An 8,519-nucleotide genomic window follows, 5' to 3' on the forward strand; every position below is an offset into this window, starting at 1 on the left:
GGCTAGTGTAAGTAAAAACATAACAGGGTCCTTCAAGCTCTGATGGGTATGTTACTCATGTTAAGGAAAATAAAGGCAGCTGGGCATACTGCAGACCACACTATCCCTTCATATACCAAGGTCATTGAGATAGGTCAACTCTACTTCACCTGCTCCATGGACCATTAGGTTCAAAATGGTGCTTTTATTAGGCCAAATGAAGTAGATTTTATCTGTTTTTGCCTTGGATGTGAAGTGATTGTGTGATTAGTTATATGTTCAGACATTTATCTACTAAGACATGTCTTGAAAACAAGAGAGATGGTTGCACACTGAGATGTCCTACATTACACCAGAACACTGAGACTGTACACAATGTGTGTGTTCTAGGTCTTGTCAGTAGTTTATGTCATACACAGCTAATAAAACAGACTTACAGAAATAAAAATTATTTGCTCCCATAAAACACAGACTTACAGAAATAACAAAAATGATTGGCTCCCATAAAACACAGACTTACAGAAATAACAAAAATGACTGGCTCCCATAAAACAGACTTACAGAAATAACAAAAATGACTGGCCCTGCAAAAGCCCAGTGTAATCCATCAGATGGGGACAGCCAGCAACTGCAAGAGAGTATAGGTCAGGTCATGCAAGCACTGAGTGGTTACATCAGTTGGTCAGTCATGGTCAGTTAGAGGCTGATGGTATCAACATTTACATTAATTTGTGATAAATTACAACTTGTCATAAATGAGAACTTATCATACATTGCAATTTGTCATAACTTCTCACAACTTACAACTTGTCAGTACCATAACCTTTGGACTTGGTGACTATCAGAGAAGTGACCACAATGATCAATGGAATCACTGTAGGAAAAATTTAATTACATTTTTAATTACATTTACACAGCTTAGGACATTTACAGTGTGAGGTCACCATGACATTAACATCGTGTGGTCACCATAGCCTATCAAGTGGACTTGTGGTTAGCAACATTAATAAATCTCCCTATCACCCACTAGTAGAGAGTATGCTAGTATTTTGCCTGTGACCAGATTTATTTGAGAGTTCCAACAAGTTCTAACCTAGCCTGCTTTAGGCTGGTATCCCTTGATACACTCCCGGGTTTCAGCTGCTTTTTTTTTAGTTTTTGTGACATTAGTGCAGTTTGTTATATATTAATGTGTGTTTTGATGTCTGTGTGTGCAATATTTGCTTACCATATACCATGGGCAACAGATATTTGAGTATTGAAACAGTTGAAATGCTTGTGGCTGATTTGAGAAGGGCAAATCCTTGAGCAAGTAGATTAAAAAACACAACCAGGAAACAGTAGTGGAGCAACACAGCAATGATCTTACACACCACCTGGGATCATGAAATACTCTCTATTATAATTGTCTGGTATGTAAGAAGTTTAGATAGCTAAATTTATATTGGTGTTTGAATACTTTATTAAAAAGTGGTTATCTACTACAAACTAAATTGAAGAGAAACTTAACAGTTCTTTAGGTCAAGGCCAAACACTACTCACTTCATTCTCTGTCCTGTTGATTCCTGATAAAAAGATGATGTAGCCAATGCCGAGAGAAACACTTAAATTTATATGGAGCACAGAACGATCTCTTTTCACAAATCTGAAACATTTTATTTAGGATGTATTGAAATATGGGGCTAAAACTGTGTTGCTGTACTGATTACTGTTTTAGCCTATGGCCTTAACAGCATACATGCTTGGCTTCATTAGCCATATTCACCATTAGGTTCTAAAACTATTGTATTCTTAGTGAGTTAGGTTGGTACAGTAGTTTTTTATCATTTAATAGAAACAAACAAAATGATGTTCACATTTTGTATTTTACTTGTGTATGATAGTTTCACATTTTAACATATTCATATAGCAAAAAGATATTTAAATATCTTACAGAATAATATTTAAGAAAAATTTGCAAGATTGATTTAGAAATTAATTGCACACACCTCCAGACAACCACATATATAATGATGGTAGCTGTGACACAGACTATGGAGATAACACATCCAACACTTGAGATGATGCTTAATGCAGCAAAATCTTTTTCCTGTGTCAAGTTGTTAACACATTTGTACAAGTTTTACAATTAAACTTTCATTAAAGGTATAAGTATAATTTGCAATTGGACTTACGGATCTAAGTAAGCTTACAAATGTTATTAAAATTACAGATGTAATTACACTTAGATGTGTAATTATACTTACAGATATGTGTATTGGTGACATCATGACAGCAAAGTTAGTAAAGTGATCACAGACACAAACAACCAATGTCCCTTCTGTTGTCTCCACATTACATCCCTTGGTTGACCAAAAGTTATGGTCCCTGAATTATAAAAATGTCGGATCTCCTTAGTTGATTCAGAAACGTCAAGTATAAATAAATTATTAGGTTCATAGGAATTTTTAATAAACTCAAACAAGCTGACCTGATGGACGTGTTTAAAAATGTACACACTGGATCTTTGTAGCCAGCCTGAGAAAAGAGCAAAATATGTCAGCAGATCAATGAGATTAATTATCCTTCATAATCAATCTAAACCAAATAGGATTTTATTTTCCACATTTTAATTCCTAGGCTTTTATTTTCAACATTTTAATTCATAGGCTTCAACATTTTAATTCCTAGGCTTTTATTTTTACAACTAATTTCAAACACACATTTTATGTAAATATGTTAACCCAAAAATCCTTTACTTCCTCCTCCTCCCCTCCTCAATGTTCCACACAAATCAAATAAGTACACATACCTTCAACACATTGAATGTCAGTCTGAGTTTTGTGATGTTAGATAACTTGACATCTCTACTGACACTAAATGACATGACATCTGATGTTATTTGCTTTGTTGAAAGTTGAATATCTGCATGATCCTTTGATCTGCAAATTTGAGTATTTAAATTTTTTTTACACCTTTAGCATGTAACCTACTTTTTTTAAATTATGGGGGGGGGGGAGGTAATAAGTTGTGTGCTAGGTGTGTATCTTACAGGTACGATGTTCCAGTCAACAAATTTGTCAACTGTTGACCCCAAAATGTCTCAATACACTGACTAACAATGACAAAAATCCACTAAACTCAACAGCCTACCATTTGAATACAACAAAGCTACTAATTTATAAACAACAAATCCACATTTCTAAAAAAAAATGTAAAGAAACAATTACTTATTTTGAGATACTGGATCAACCTTGAACTTTTCTTCTTTGTTCTGAAATATAACTATGGAGTAGTTGACTGGTTCTGCAACAAATATATTCAATCATTAACAGTTTAATAGACATATCTTAATATGGTAAACCATTATCAGTTTTATAGTCATGTCTTTTATTTTATGTTTACCTGTTCTGGGGTTTATCAAAAACTTTCAAGCCAGCCCAACAAAACAAATTAACTAGACAACAAGCTAACCTTGAGAGTTGTCAAACATGTCTCCAGACAGAAAAATTTGATTTCTGGACTCCAGTACACAGTTGCTGTGATTTTGGAACTTGGAGTCGTTGGCGTTAGGGAAAATGATGTCACCTGTCACACTTGCCTTTTTAATGGCTGGAGAAAAAATTTCATAAGAATATTTAATGTCTTCTATATTTTAAACGTTTGCTCATAACTAGATCAACACACACATAAACATTAAGTAAAATAATAAAAACCTATGTTTTTCATAATAATTAACTAGATCAACACACATAGACATTAAGGAAAACTGAAGAACCTATGCTTATCATCACAATTAACTAGATCAATAAACACATAAACATTAATTAAAGCAATAAGAACCTATGTTTTTCATCACAATGAAAGTTTCAGTAACATTTGGCCCAGTTACACTTTGTGATATAATCTCATCAAAAGCCTTCAGGAGTTTTGTCCCCTGATCCTTGACCTCTAGAGCAGCGTCATCCCATGTCTCTTTCTTTGTGTCCAGCACAGCATCTGTGATGCCAGCAAATTTCTGGGGATGGTCAGTTTTGTTGTGTGAGGCTCATGGTACTTTGAATACATCTTCTTATTAGGGATATTTCAGCAGTATAAAATGAAATCGTGCTAGAGTTCACAGCCAACTCTTATGGGTTTCTGACTTTTGTTAGGGAAAGTTGAGGCAGCTGGGCAAAGTGCTGGCCATGCTATCCCTTCATATACAGAGGTCGCCACGCTATCCCTTCATGTACCGAGGTCACCTCACTTTCCCTACATATACAGAGGTCACAACGCTATCCCTTCATATACAGAGGTCGCCACGCTATCCTTTCATATACAGAGGTCACCTTGCTATCCCTACATATACAGAGGTCACCATGCTATCCCTTCATATACAGAGGTCACCAAGCTATCCCTTCATATACAGAGGTCACCATGCTATCCCTTCATATACAGAGGTCACCATGCTATCCCTTCATATACAGAGGTCACCACACTATCCCTTCATATACAGAGGTCACCACGTTATCCCTTCATATACAGAGGTCACCATGCTATCCCTTCATATACAGAGGTCACCATGCTATCCCTTCATATACAGAGGTCACCATGCTATCCCTTCATATACAGAGGTCACCACACTATCCCTTCATATACAGAGGTCACCACGCTATCCCTACATATACAGAGGTCACCTTGCTATCCCTACATATACAGAGGTCACCTTGCTATCCCTACATATACAGAGGTTACCTCGCTATCCCTTCATATACAGAGGTCACCACACTATCCCTTCATATACAGAGGTCACCACGCTATCCCTACATATACACAGGTCACCACACTATCCCTACATATACAGAGGTCACCACACTATCCCTACATATACAGAGGTCACCACGCTATCCCTTCATATACAGAGGTCACCACACTATCCCTTCATATACAGAGGTCACCACGCTATCCCTACATATACACAGGTCACCACACTATCCCTACATATACAGAGGTCACCACACTATCCCTACATATACAGAGGTCACCACGCTATCCCTACATATACAGAGGTCACCTCGCTATCCCTACATATACAGAGGTCACAGAAACAGGTTCGACTGCCAGGTTGTGAGAAGCTGATGGTATATAATAGACTTACTTGCAAGATATCCTCTTCAATGAGGACAGACTTGTTGACCGTTATTTCCCCCACCATCTGAAGTATGGAGTTCAGTTTTAGCAGATCACCAGAGACCAGCTCAGTGCCTGACTCTAGTCCCACAGTGTCGTTTGTGGCCACCATCTCCACAATCTCAGACACTGGAACTGTTTGGTTAGGATTATCATCCTGGGGTTACAAACAGGTTTGGATTATCATCCTGGGGTAACAAACAGGTTTGGATTATCATCCTGGGGTAACAAACAGGTTTGGATTATCATCCTGGGGTTACAAACAGGTTAGGATTATCATCCTGAGTAACAAACAGGTTAGGATTATCATCCTGGGGTTACAAACAGGTTAGGATTATCATCCTGGGGTTACAAACAGGTTAAGATTATCATCCTGAGTAACAAACAGGTTAGGATTATCATCCTGGGGTTACAAACAGGTTAAGATTATCATCCTGGGGTAACAAACAGGTTAAGATTATCATCCTGGGGTAACAAACAGGTTAGGATTATCGTCCTGGGGTTACAAACAGGTTAGGATTATCATCCTGGGTAACAAACAGGTTAGGATTATCATCCTGGGGTTACAAACAGGTTAGGATTATCATCCTGAGTAACAAACAGGTTAGGATTATCATCCTGGGGTTACAAACAGGTTAGGATTATCATCCTGGGGTTACAAACAGGTTAAGATTATCATCCTGAGTAACAAACAGGTTAGGATTATCATCCTGGGGTTACAAACAGGTTAAGATTATCATCCTGGGGTAACAAACAGGTTAAGATTATCATCCTGGGGTAACAAACAGGTTAAGATTATCATCCTGGGGTAACAAACAGGTTAGGATTATCATCCTGGGGTAACAAACAGGTTAGGATTATCATCCTGGGGTTACAAACAGGTTAGGATTATCATCCTGGGTAACAAACAGGGTTAGGATTATCATCCTGGGGTTACAAACAGGTTAAGATTATCATCCTGGGGTAACAAACAGGTTAGGATTATCATCCTGGGGTAACAAACAGGTTAGGATTATCATCCTGGGGTAACAAACAGGTTAGGATTATCATCCTGGGGTAACAAACAGGTTAGGATTATCATCCTGGGGTAACAAACAGGTTAGGATTATCATCCTGTGATAACAGACAGGTTAGGATTATCATCCTGGGTTAACAAACAGGTTAGGAGTATCATCCTGGGGTAACAAACAGGTTAGGATTATCAACAAAATTATAAAACTTGTCTAATATTCATTTTCCAAAACAATTACTTTTCCAATTATACATCAAATCCAGCCAGTTCAAACCACTCAGGCTGCTCACCTTAACAAGTATTTCAACCTTCTGGAAAATATTTTCAAAAAATGGTTGGCTGCAGTTGTTCAGGTGAAATAGACCCCATGTCCCATCAGCTAAATTGACGAAGTTTGTTATATCAAAATTATAATTCTGTATTAAATATTAACTTTTCAGCGATTTCCAGTATACGGAAGTGAATATATTCTTCTTTCGGTTTTTCAAACGTCTATAACTTAAGTACTTTTCAGTTTGATAGAAGAAATTTCTCTTAAATCTAGAGATGTAGAAAATCGAATTCTCTGTTTCCTGACAAGTTTTGAGTGATTTCTAGTGACCGGAAGTAGTACTCTGCGCTATTTCTGATTTCTCAAAAACCGCATATGAATTTATTTTTAACTTGATTTATCTGTCTTTCTTTATAGTTTATAAAGTACTCATCTTTTGCACAATTATACACAGATTATTTACTGTTCATTTGCTGCGCAATTCTTTATTCTACGAGATTCTATTCTATTTTTTTAATTAATAAAAAGCTTTAATAACAAGCTTTTATTTCAAGCTTTTATTTAACTTGCTTCCTCATCCTGTCTATCTGTCGTCATGGATCGAAAAGCTCGAGCGAAATTGCCGGCAGTTCTAACAGACAGATTCGTTTCAAAGTTGGCACGTGGGTCAAGACATGAATAACATGCAGTCTGACAATAAATGTGACTTAATTGGATGCCTAATTAATTTTTAATGAATTAATTAATTCTTTTTATGTTTTCAATTAATACGATCAATGGGCTGAACAGGAGGCCACCAATTTTCTGTTAACGACGATCGTTAAAATTTTTGATTGACATCGCTAATAAAACACGACAAGTGAGTAAATTACTCCAAGGAGGCGTTTTTTGTCAGAACTGCAAGTGTTGAGTGCTCTGATCACACATACCAACATAATACAAAGTGACGTATCTATTATAACACAGCGCCTTCCATTGGATCCCGACAAGCAGCACTATAACCCGAACAAGTTTACAACAGTACGCCTGTTTAGAAAGGTATGAGATGTTTTCAAATGTTGTTTTCTTATGTGTATAGTTCAGGGGCGGAACTACAGTGCCGCTAGACCCCGCAATGCGGGGGGGGGGACGGTTAGGGGCCTAGGGGTCGTCCATAAATGACGTCACGCTTTTTTTGGCCATTTGTTTACCCCCGCCCCCCTACGTCACACATCGTCACAAAAATTCAGACCCCCTAAAATGACGTCACACTCCACCCCCCCCTAATTTACAATTTATCCTATGTTTTAAATTTGCTGTGTTTTCATCCCTTTAAAATTACCGCTCGTTGACACAGCATTAAAAATGAGCGCGCAGGACCCATTCGTGGCACCAGCAGGTAAACAGTAATACAGTGAGGTGATGTTAAAGCTGATAGGATTAATTTTTAAAAAATACTTAATGTAAATGTAGGTATTTCTTGCAGACATGACGACACACGTGAGAATAACAATATATTGAGTATAATATGCAAATTATTTAAATGTTAGCAGTATGCCCAGACCTTTAATTTTCCTAGTATATTTCATTGTAGCCTATATTCCTATATGATGGACTTAACGGATGTCATCTCTCACAAAGCAATATAAATGTAATTGATTTTTAATAGTAAAGACTTTTCACTAGATTATTAAATTGCGTGTTTTGCTGTTTGCGAAGAGGATGTTGAAATAGGACAAGAAATACTTTCACGCTGACTTAAATTTAAGCAGGTTTTATAGAAATTTTATTAATAACGATTAAATAATAATATCAGTAACAAGTTATACTTAACCGACGATATCTATATACATTCACATTTCTAAATCTTAGCAAGATCATTAACCGAAGTATTTTGAGAGCAGAGAAGTTTCAAGGAGTTCAGACTCTTCTGGATCTATGTATGCTGCCACTGTACGAAATGTATCCACTGTCAAGTGTGACCATATTTCTGCCAAAGTGTTTCCGGCAAACTGAAAATTCTTCTTCTCTAAATCTGTGTCTATTGTGACTCCTCTTTCATCTAAATGACTGCCGTAGTGGTCATGGGGTAAAACTAATCCTGTGAGCTCATTGCTAAGTGGCGCC

The 8,519-nt window shown here is 37.0% G+C and overlaps 1 long non-coding RNA gene across 1 annotated transcript; it reads right to left on the reverse strand.

The window, feature by feature from the left end:
• Positions 1 to 546: 546 nt before the first annotated feature.
• Positions 547 to 1,349, reverse strand: LOC131928282 (uncharacterized). Its single transcript, XR_009383750.1, has 3 exons — positions 1,208 to 1,349; positions 784 to 853; positions 547 to 607 (listed from the first exon to the last, which is right to left on the reverse strand). It is a non-coding gene; the product is annotated as an uncharacterized LOC131928282 (long non-coding RNA).
• Between the last annotated feature and the right edge of the window lie 7,170 nt (positions 1,350 to 8,519).

Source organism: Physella acuta, unplaced genomic scaffold (assembly GCF_028476545.2).
Source record: "Physella acuta isolate Inbredline_101_S28 unplaced genomic scaffold, ASM2847654v3 ptg001480l, whole genome shotgun sequence".
NCBI lineage: Eukaryota > Metazoa > Mollusca > Gastropoda > Physidae > Physella > Physella acuta.